The following is an 11,526-nucleotide window of genomic DNA, read 5'->3' on the forward strand; positions in this document are numbered from 1 at the left end:
GGGGGAACTCCAGGGTGATGTGCGGTTAGGCTCCGTTGTTTTGAATCAAGAAGCATCCGTTTCTATGAGTTAGCGACGTCCAAACAAGGGGTCCGAGATATTCCTCCAATTATATAGCTTTTTAGGTTTAGCTTTAATTAAGGATGGGATTGATTTCGGAACCAAGCCTTCCTTCTTTCCTGCATTGTTGAACCTCCGTGTCTGCGCAATTATTTTCAGAGCTTCTGGGCATAAAATGGGAAAACTGTAGTTTTTCATGTTTAAGATTCTGTTGTGAGAACGTTGAGCTTTTTTGAGAGCGTGAGTGATTCTGCAGTAAGAGGGCTTGGGCCGTAAAAGACCTGGTATCATTATTTCTGGAGAGTAATCTGATATTAAAGAAATGGTTGCTCTCAGAATCTAATAAAGAACTATGATATGCCATTCAAACGCTGAACACAACATGGAATAAAACTCGATGGTTTAAAATTCGAATCATTTAATTTCTCGTCAGCGTGCTTCATGTACGGCCTTCCGTCAGTATAGTCCCGGTAATATTTGTTCGAGTTCTCTTTCACATTCCAAGACTTTTTTTTACCTTTCAATATGTATAATCTTATTATGGATAATTGGTTGCAGATTGTTAACTTTCATTAAGTCGTCCTTCTCACATTCCTGATATACATTTGAAAGTACGATATGTTTAGCACTAAATACCAGACTTCTTGCAAATCGGCTTATCCGTGTATATTCGGTTAGGTAGGTAAGCAGTGCTGAAATGCAAAATCAATGAACGTTTAACTGTAATTGACCCATTATATACAAAGTAACATTTTTAATCTTCACCTTGTCAAGTTGTTTTAAGATCATTTAAACTGAGTCTCATTTTGCTTTGGGGGTCAGTCTTTGCAAAATTTCAATTCTCTAATCCGAGTCGAGTGGGGTTGAATTCTAAGACTTAGTCTTAAAGTCATTAGAGACACCCAGAGTCCTTAAAATTGGAGAGGTCGTTAGTAGAGAATTTGAATGTTTCACACCGCTTCGACTTAAAGTTTTCCATGCGATTTGTTAATTTGAAAAGTTTTGAAACTTTGATCATTCATGCATATGCAGAACGTTTCTGTTTAATAAACCTATTTTTTATATAGTGTAATCTCAGTAAAATATATTGTATAAAGGCAGTGTTTATAATTCGAATTTTACACTGTTTTTAGGAATAATGAGTTTTTATACTTAACGTCTTGTAAATTTCACTGGAAGAGATGAAATGTAAAGGAAATGCGTAGCAGAAATACACTATCATATTGTGGTTTAAGTTACGGTTGATAAAAAATAATAAAATAAAAAAACAAACAACAAAAACAAAACTCAAACAACACCCCACCCCAAATTTAAACAAAAATAACCCACCCAAAAATGATGATTTTGGAACATAATACAGTATAACGTTTTAAGTATTCGGTATAATGACGAGTTTGTATGTCAAAATTGTAAAGTTTCTAAGTACAAAAAAAAATATTGTATCAAGTGTGACTTTTTAAATCCTGTAAACAACATTACTGTAATGATGAAGTTTTCTGTTTCTTACCCATATCCATATTTTCTGTAAAAAATCTATCCTAAGCAAAGAGGGGAAATGCGAAGACCATTCCATTGGGTCGAGATGTCTTATTTGCAAGCTCGCCTCCATTTCTTGATTTCAATTCATTTTTTAAAGAAGAAAAAATGAAATATTCAGAAATATATGGAAATAATACATCTTTTCGTCTTGCCAATTCACCTTATCTGTTTCATCTTATTGCACAATGCTCTATTTTAGAACAAGATGTCATGAATGATTTTATATTGATATCTTCCTTTCAACCCTTCGTCGGATTCTTTGGCGATTTGATATAACTCTGTGATTTAATCATCTCAGCAATTTACATGATATGTTTTGCGCAAGTCGCGTCGTTTTAAGGACGCAGTTCTCGGGAGAACGTTTATCAGAAAACCCTATATTTGACAACAAAGTTCGGATTACGATTACTAAAGGTTATGCTCTTTTTAAGATTGTTTAGGATTGATCAATAATTTCATATGTCTGCAATGCAGACATTTATTTAATTAAGCAAACGATAGACCAAATTCATTTTACCATGGGAGTCTGTGCCAAATTATCACATTTTTATTTATATTCATCAGTCGATTATGCAACAATCGGATATCTCGTGTGATTTCAAATGAGAAAAAGGTTCTATAAATAATTCACAATCGAATGAAAAATAATATATTTCATATTGTGATAGTCTTTTTCATAGATGCAATGCAACATTATCACAGTGTATACTTTGAATAACAAACGGGAGAAGGGAAGAACCTCAGTGGATTAAAAGAAGTCTGAATACTATATTGCCACTTCAGTAGACTGGTGGACGGAAACTGGTCTCCGGCTCTAGCTAGAGTTTGGTTTGTCTTTTTGACCCTGGGCAAAAATGAATCTCCTGTCAGATGCATTAGCAAAGCATAACAGATTCAGTGTAAAATGCCACACCAATTTAGTTGACATTGTTAATAAGGTCATTTCTACTGACATGTAAACTGTTTTAGGTGACAGGGCGGGTGAGAAAAGTAATGCTTCCACAGTTTTATGATCAAAAGCCGTCTAAGAGATATTCATTAATTTCAATTATTGTCAATTTAGCAGGAACATAACAAAATAACGTCTCTACGATTGTATAGATCGTAGATAAAATTATCGACAATTCCAAGGCATTGAACATAAACAATGGGAATCAAAATTAAGTCAATCATCTCACAATATAACGTAATCTTAAGTGGAAAAGGTTCACGGTATAGCTGTTTATGATAGGTAAAATCTAATCCTGGTAAGATTTACATTTACACCTTCTTTCCATGCAGTGATTCTATCCTCTCAGATGACAAACATGCGTTATTACGCTACAATTAACAGCAATTTATAGTATTTCAAAGTAACCTTCCGGACAAGATATGCCATTGTAACGGAACTCTTGTCAGTTGGTTTCTGCTTTTTCGAAAATACCTGATAATTCTGATAAGGCTACATGCTGCAGCAGTCGGCGGGAAACTCGTTAAAACAGAAATGTCCAGGGGACACTGTGCTACAGGAGTAATTGGTCCGATAGAAACAATTAAACGATCAGAAATACTTAATCCTTCTTTGATGTTGCTGTTCATGTAACGTAATTAAGTGACTGCATTGTCAGTAATTTTTGGACTTGAGATTTAAACGATTCGTTTTGCAAATTCATCTTTATAAATGTCAACGTACGCCTTGCTCTGTATGAAATAGCATTATTCGTTATTAGATAGATGTCAATAATGTCATCTGTACAGTCATTTATAGCATTTTTCGTCATAATGCACATTTGTTTTGATATACAAAGTGCACGTGATATAAGCCTAATTTTCTCTTTTATCTCTAATGCAGCAACGCTTCTTCCTGCTATGCGTTTTTTATTCATATTTTGTCCCTTAGAAAGGATCTAAATCGTGGGAATCTAGAATTGTATAATAAGTAATCTTAATTCTTAGACAGAGTATCTGCCTCCATTGCATTTATCACTTTGTGATTTCTTGCTTTCTAGTACTTTTGTCTGTATAGTGGAGGTCCACATCAAGCACATCACATTTGATTCGTCTGTTCATTACATATTATATATACATATATATTGAAAGTAACCTGTATATAATAGTATATATTTTCCATTATCTGTGTAATTACATCTGAATTCTAGCAGATTTTGGAGGAAGTAATCCGATGTCAACATATAAAATGCGCAGCAATTCATAATCAACCCTTCTGTGCCTTTGCTGTGCCCTTGCAGGCCTGAGCAATACCTGAACATACATAGTTTTCAAGATGCCCCAAATATGTGTCCATAAATGCATTGTATTGTAGAAAGCTAAATGTATTTGTGAATGAAAACTCTTATTTACCTCAAGGAAAGTTATGTTAGATTAATCATTTTTAAAGTCTTTGTGAAAATGTTTTCAAAGAGCAATAAAACCTAAGTGATACAATGCCATAGATGCGGCCCTTCACTTTGTAGGAAGAAGAAACCACTCACTCTTCAAGTTTTAGATTAGTACTGTACTAGATTTATTTTAATCCTGGGATAACACGTAATCGACTTGACTTGCCGCGGACCTGCGCAGTTGGCCCCCACATCAGATCCCACACTACGTGCGTTATCTCCCCCGAGGGTGGTAGATTGCCACTTGACGTCTCTCGACGGTAGTTATACAAATCGTCCTGTAATTTGTTTGAGTGGTATCTTTCTGTAACAATAATGCTGACCACTTGCGATGTTGTGGGAAATATCATCCTTCATTATCACTGCTGAGGTGCGCTCGGTGATACCATCGCCACGACCACTTATACAGCATCAAGATAGGATTGAATCTACCAGGGTATTAACACAGTGTCTTACTGTTGGTATTCGTTGTGTATATTTCCCTTTCAATCAAAAATCTTATATTGCAATGAACAAATAAACAAGGAAGCAGCAATAATTACATAAAAGAACAAACTCCCGGAAATAGAACTTAACTAGTCCCCTGAAATAGAACTTAACTTGTCCCAAAATTCCCTTTTATTATTTTCTAGCAACTCTAATGATTCGGCTACATTGGGATGTTTGAAGTTTACCAATGGTAAATCAGACATGGTCACGTGGATGTCGAGGCTGTCGTCAGATTTCACGTCTTTTTATCCTGCGAGATACATTGCATAAATATACACATAAAACAACATTGAAATCAGATTTGTGTATTTTTTTTATTTCACCAATAAGGTTACTAAAGAGAATAACAATTCTTAACAATTTCTTATTTTTTTTTACCGAACCTGAAATGAAATTGCCTATATAACGAGTCATTGAAACAGGACTGAAACAAACATGACACAGGTAGAAAAGTTTTACACGACTTCATAACACAGTATTTCGTGTGGATATATGAACACAAAACCAGTCATCTTCACATAAAACTGATGATGTGATATTTGATAACTTTCTGTATGCTTTTTTAATTTCCAAGAAAAACGAGAACACATCACATCATCAGACACGTGGCGACTTACACCAGATATAGGCAGGCGTAGAATTCTCTAGTTCACGGACCGATTCATTAACTTTGGCATAAAACTATAGTTATTAGATCTTACAATAATATTAAAAGTTCTGGACAGGTTTCCTCTGATAACAACTTCATAATAAAATGCCTCCGAGAAATATCCATCGTCAAGGAGACTTCAAAAGCGCCAATCTATTTGTACAGTGTATTAACGATCGAGTTCTTCCTTTTATGGGTTTGTTTTTGTTCGCAAATTAACAGTTAAAACAAAACGTTTTCATTTATTTACAAAGTATTTATCAAACATGAAAAAAATGACTGTAGGGGGTTTATTTTACCGATGTGTGGAATGAATGCAGTCTCCGTAGTGATGAAGTAAGAATTCATACCTTCCGATTCAGCGTAAAATTGACAGAATTTTCCCACACGGAACAAAGATAACAAAATATTTGACAGAATGTGTTCTTTTTCGAAACTGTGAATTAATGTATAAAGTACATTTTTGACTTTAGGCCATCTTGCATGTCAAATTTGAAAATGCGGTTTGAACGTATGCCATAATGAATCTGCTCACCATATTTAGCTGTAGTAATGGGGTATTTTTAAGCATGGCTGGTGCTGCTTTGTTGTGTGACCCAGAACAAAAAGACACGACGATACCATAATGATCTAATAGTAAGGATATTCAAGTTTACACCGATAACATTTCTGATTTTTCAAAACGCATTTTTCAATGTTTAAAGATAAGAATATTTTGAAATAAATAAGCACACTGGAGTAATGCGCACGCGCCTTACAATTCGTTCGAATGCTTCCATAGCTACTGTACCTTTCTCGTTAAAAGGACATTGCTACCCAATATTATATATCGTCTCACATTTAATTTCAATGCTTATTAATTCAGGAAGTTGGTTTTTAAATGAAAATTTAGCCCAGGATTTTCTTCTTCTTTTTTGTTGTTGTAGAAACACAATTTTCATTTGTTTACTCTGACTCTGGGAGGTGGTGACTATATGTATCATACATAAGTACATCATATATAAAATAAGATCGAACAGTATCAAAAAGTTAGAAGTAGATTTAGGTGTCATTTGATCTTCTTAGCTCATTTCAAACTCGTGACAATGCGATACATTTTGCCTATTAGACCTCTGTACTTGCACAGCGGTATTCTAGGACTTGTGTAGAGATAGTTTACATAATAATAGATATATATTTTTCTCTAGCAGCAGTATGTGGTCATTTTCATTCATGCTCTTGCTTATTTGTACGGGGTTATTTTCATAGTATATTTCATTGACGAAACACGGCTTAGATATTTTCACTTTGAACAGGTGATTTCAGGATTGATTTTGAGAATGAATGAAGTAGAATTCATAATTGTTTTGAATAATGTGAATTCTTTTGTATCGAAGTAAAATTCTAAAAAAAAAAATATATATATATATAATGATAATCATAATAAAAACTGCCAAAATGACACCCCAACAATTTCAGAATATCCTGTTTTAAAATGAAAATTATAGTTGTAGAAGGGGAAAATAAGAATTTTTCCTACATGTTCCAGGGAATTGTAAATGTAAACACCATGATTCCACAATGTCTTTTGCTCTGGAGTATATCTGTTATATAGCCATGCATTAATCGAGAAAAGTAGTTTGGAATGCAAAAACCTTTATGTCCCACGACAGATATTTATGTGACATACATATTCACAATTAAAAACAAGGAAGATATAGATTCATTATTTTCTAATTGCATAAAAAATGCTATTGTGAATGTTGCCATTATTTTACATTTTGTTGTTGCTTCCGATGAAGAGGGTGTTTACTGGGAAATACAGTTGCCTCTACAATGAAAAGGAAGCATCGTACCTGGTACATCACTATAACTAACCTTGTCTAAAAATACACGGCATTCCCCGCAGTGCACAGAGTGTGTATGAACGGATCACTATTTCAGTTCTAGCTCTCCTTTGAAGTTTTGTTTTATGTAAATAGATAGAGCAAGACAAATGCAGTGGAAGTAGCCGTCCATTAGAATGCATTTGGAAGAGAAAAGTCAAAAAGGGACCTACCGCAACACGTGTTAAATAAATAGATTTGTTTAATCACACCGTCAGACATAACCGATGCAGTATATCAACTGAAAGACGTGAAATTCTTATGATATAGTTTGATGTTCAAGGTAACAGAAGAGGACCCGAGAGTGAGAACCATTAATCTGAATTAATTATACAACGTTTGTTTCTGAAATACACACATACATAAAACCTTATGGAAAAATTTTATGCACAAAATAATTGTAATTGTTTTAAGGTTTTACTAAAATGATTTTGAAAATCATATTTGAAACTTGCTGACCGTGAATACATTTTATTTTGTCATTGCATAATTTCGCGGTTTACTAAATTTGATGTTTTCGAGGAATTATTTAGTTTATACCTACTTTTATTATAATTTCATAAAGTTAACTTTTGGTTTGATATAAAATACATACTTGTACTTTGAAATAATTAAATTTTGTATTGTTCCTAAGTACTGTAGGTCTATCAACCATAACTACAACGGCCATTCGTGTGGTTTAGATATCAATTTACCAAAATATGATAGTTTTACCAATACATAATGTACCTTACTAACATACTGCGTTTTTCATAACTCATAGATTAAGTCTTCGTTGTTTTTCTGGTTGTGCTAGAATAGAAAATTTTTCCATGAAACAACATACTAAGTTAGTACTGTAGCAACGAATTAGTACTTTTTTGACAAAATGAAACCCTAGTAATCGACCTCATAATTTCTACGATTTCATACTAATATAAATATAGTACATAGCGACGTGTTTGTGAGTAATATTCACACACACACACACACACACACACACACACACACGCACACACACACACACACATATATATATATATATATATATATATATATATATTGCGTCATTGAATCTTGGGTAGGAGAGAATTGATTTCTTAACATAATGATGTTCTCTTGTATCGTCAGTTCTATTCTTTAAGTAAATATGAAACTATTACAAGAATGATAATGATTACTTACACTGTATATGTGTCTGTATCTTATCTCGTAAAAATAACATTATTGATGAACAATATTGATTATTTCTTAATCCCTGTATGGATTAGTTGATATTTAAGAAATAAACTTCATTTTTGAAAATAAGTGAAGATATGAACCACGGCGCTCCACGCCAACATACTCCATGAAGAGCGGTATACCCTTTTGTATTTTCAAAAACAAAATTTAATTCTTACATTTACATTTAAATTTAATTTCTGTTGGAATTCCCAGTTGTTAGAATATACTTACTATATTTATTAAAATTCATACGCGCAATTTTCACAACTACAGCGTACTCGCGAGGAAATTGCGAGCATTACACTTTGCAAAGACATCAAAGGCAAAAACATTGGAAATGTAAATATTCTTAAATGTTTTTTCTGGGTTTTTTGTATAGATATTTACAACAATAAACTACAATACTAAGATCCCTTCGGATGGTTGGTTCTCTGGAGTTCTTTAAAAACATTCCGACATTCCATGGCACCTACTCCGGTTTCACCGAACAAAAACTTATGAAGTTGTAGATTCGTGTGATGATACATAATGAGAGTGCATAGTATATGAAATTCCAAAATAATTTTTCTTTCTGTCAGCGACAGTTTGGCCACGTGCTTGGCTTTCGAATGCCCAGATCCCGGCCTTGGGCACTCTGGATGTCTTGCAGAGACAATCTTCTTCTTAACTCATATCCATAACAGGACGCTTCAGATTTACAGATTTCTTTGTGTAATCTGTTTTATTCTTTTACATTTTTCCATAAAAGCTTCACAGCGAACAATTCAGAGATTTCCCAATTAACACAGTCCGTAAATGAAGCACTTTATGGAGATTCCAAACCAAACCTTAAACAATGGCCTCTAGGTGTCCTTGTGTAGTATCAACTTTCTTATCGTCTCTTTGTGTCGCCCTCCTTTCACCCTCCAGCATCTGAAAAGTTTGTGAAAATTACAGATTAAAATTCAAATCTACAGATTTGGCTTTATAACTTTAAATGTTAAAGGTTGGAAATAAAATATAGTGATGATACGACTTATTTCAATTCCCTCGGGAAATATTTTAACAAGAACCACATTGAAGAGTTTTATGTACAGAATGCATTCGACTTCGTTACTATTAGAATTTATCTTGAAAGCTCAATTTGGGCGAAACTGTACTATTATTATTTTATTGTTGTTTAATTATCATTATCTATAAGGACTAATCAGATTTACAGAACTTCATTCTTGTAGTAAAAAAAGGCTTTCATAAGTAAATGGTGCAAATAAAAATTAAGTAAAAAATGGAATAAAAATTAAGTAAATTCTTTTACTTTGTGGGATGTGTACATTTTAAAATAAGTTTCAGATGCGTTGTGCTTTACCACGGATGGATTTCTGTGGCGATTTTGTTGTATGATTAATCAATTGCAACAAGTTGCATTTGTTAACACGATTAATCAGAGTGATGTAATTGTTAGAAACACAATAGGATGTCACTTTCGTTGTTACAACAAAAAGCAGTGTCGTGTTCTTTAAAGTGCCCGTCATTTAAATGTGACGCCCTGCTGTTCGAAATTTATTCGTCGTCTTCCTTCAATTACGGATTTCTTTGTCAACTTATCACTGTAAAATCCAATATTAGCTTTACTAAAAATGCCAACCACCTTCTAGTCCGACTTTGAAAGGCAAATTTTAATTTTCTAGAAAACTTTGTATTAAAAAAGATTTTTTTTCAAACATATATGTTTCATGGGTAACATCATGTGAAAGGCGAGTTAATTATTGTTTCATCCATTGAAAGACGTCTGAGGCCGATTGGTGTAGCATATGTAATCTGATCCCAGTTATTGTACACAAGAAATCAGAAATTCGTCACCGGGTGTCGTAACATTTTAACGATGTGTAAATAAGCACAGAACTGGAGTCTTCAAGATATGACATAGAAATTCGCGAAACCTTATCATTTTCGTTCTCGTGTAAATGGAATACTTTGTTTGGTACAACAACCAAGATTGATGACCGCTCAATTAATGAAATCCGTTCCAAGACCGAAATGTAAAAGTTGTGTTCATAAATGAACCATGTTCCGAGATGAAAATAGTCAAGGTATGAAAATGCGTGAGAAAAAGCTTAAAATCTTCTCTCTTTTTTCCACGTTTATCTGAACAATGCATTAAATCTGAACACGAAATTTTGCTTCACCCATCTGAAAGAATAATGTAATGGTAAGAAACCTGTATGTTATAAGAAACTTTTTTTCCAATTCATTAGTACTCTCTGATGCCATGAAATATATTCAAATCAAAACAAGAATTATTTATTGTATATGTTTGTATAGATATATATTGTTTCATTTAAATTATTATTATTATCATAATTTTTTTTTTTTTGGGCTTTTACTATCAAATTAATAGAAGAAAAACAATTAAGCTACGCATTTATTATTTACTAATTCCTATAAATTTTCCGAACACCTGCCCCCTTTTGTTTCTCGTTGTTTCAATTACTCTCTTGTCACTCTCCGTCTTTCTGTGGCAATTTGTCTCCTTTTCCCTCCATTATAATCAAAGGACTTCTCCATACAATTTCCAATTTCTCGAGTCAACTGATGTCTTTTCATCATCATGTTTTCAGATTAGTTTATTGTTCTCCATTACCAGGATCGTAGGGAGATAGTTTATTTTTGATCACCCATTTCCTATCTCATTTTTGTCAGCTTTCCATCCAAGTGGAAGTTTGGATGCCTCGGCAGTTGGTTAGAGTTGCTATTGTAATATACGTCAAATATTTCCCCCCTCAAATTTTGTCTTCAGAACTTTTTTCCTTGTAAGATTTTGCTACTCTGATTTTCATTATTGTTATAACTGGATATGATTCTTTATAATTCATTGCATATTGGATATATGTTGGATAGAAGTATTTCTTATTACTCTTTTAGACTTCATCAATTATACATAAAGTTTGGTCGGTTACATTTTTTCATACGAATAAGTTTCAAAAATCTATATATTTTATCTAATTTGAATAGCAATATCTTGATAAAGAAGATAATACCTAAAGTCAATGTCCGTTAGTTCTGGGATAATTTAGCAAAGAACAACAGAAGGTATGTAATTGTACATAAACTGTTAAAACAATTTTAATAAATTTTCTTCTTCGAGCAGTATATTTACATAGCTTGTTTGTCGGGTCTCCTCGGGAACTGGAAAAATATATGTCATTGTCAGATTCTCCATTATATTTCAGATATAAGACAAGTTCACAAACGCCAAACAGAAGTAAATGTGGCTTACCTTGCCGATGTTTTAGCCATAAATATATGCAGGCAAGGTTGTTCAAACTAATTTCCATGATCAAACTGTAAAACAGATTTGAATATG

The 11,526-nt window shown here is 33.2% G+C and overlaps 1 protein-coding gene across 2 annotated transcripts in view; it reads left to right on the plus strand.

Annotated features, from left to right (window-relative positions):
• Window positions 1-11,526, plus strand: part of LOC125670354 (solute carrier family 17 member 9-like) — a 960,148-nt gene that overhangs the window by 64,621 nt on the left and 884,001 nt on the right. The window lies entirely within an intron of this gene.

This window comes from Ostrea edulis, chromosome 4, assembly GCF_947568905.1.
Source record: "Ostrea edulis chromosome 4, xbOstEdul1.1, whole genome shotgun sequence".
In the NCBI taxonomy this organism is placed as follows: Eukaryota; Metazoa; Mollusca; class Bivalvia; order Ostreida; family Ostreidae; genus Ostrea; species Ostrea edulis.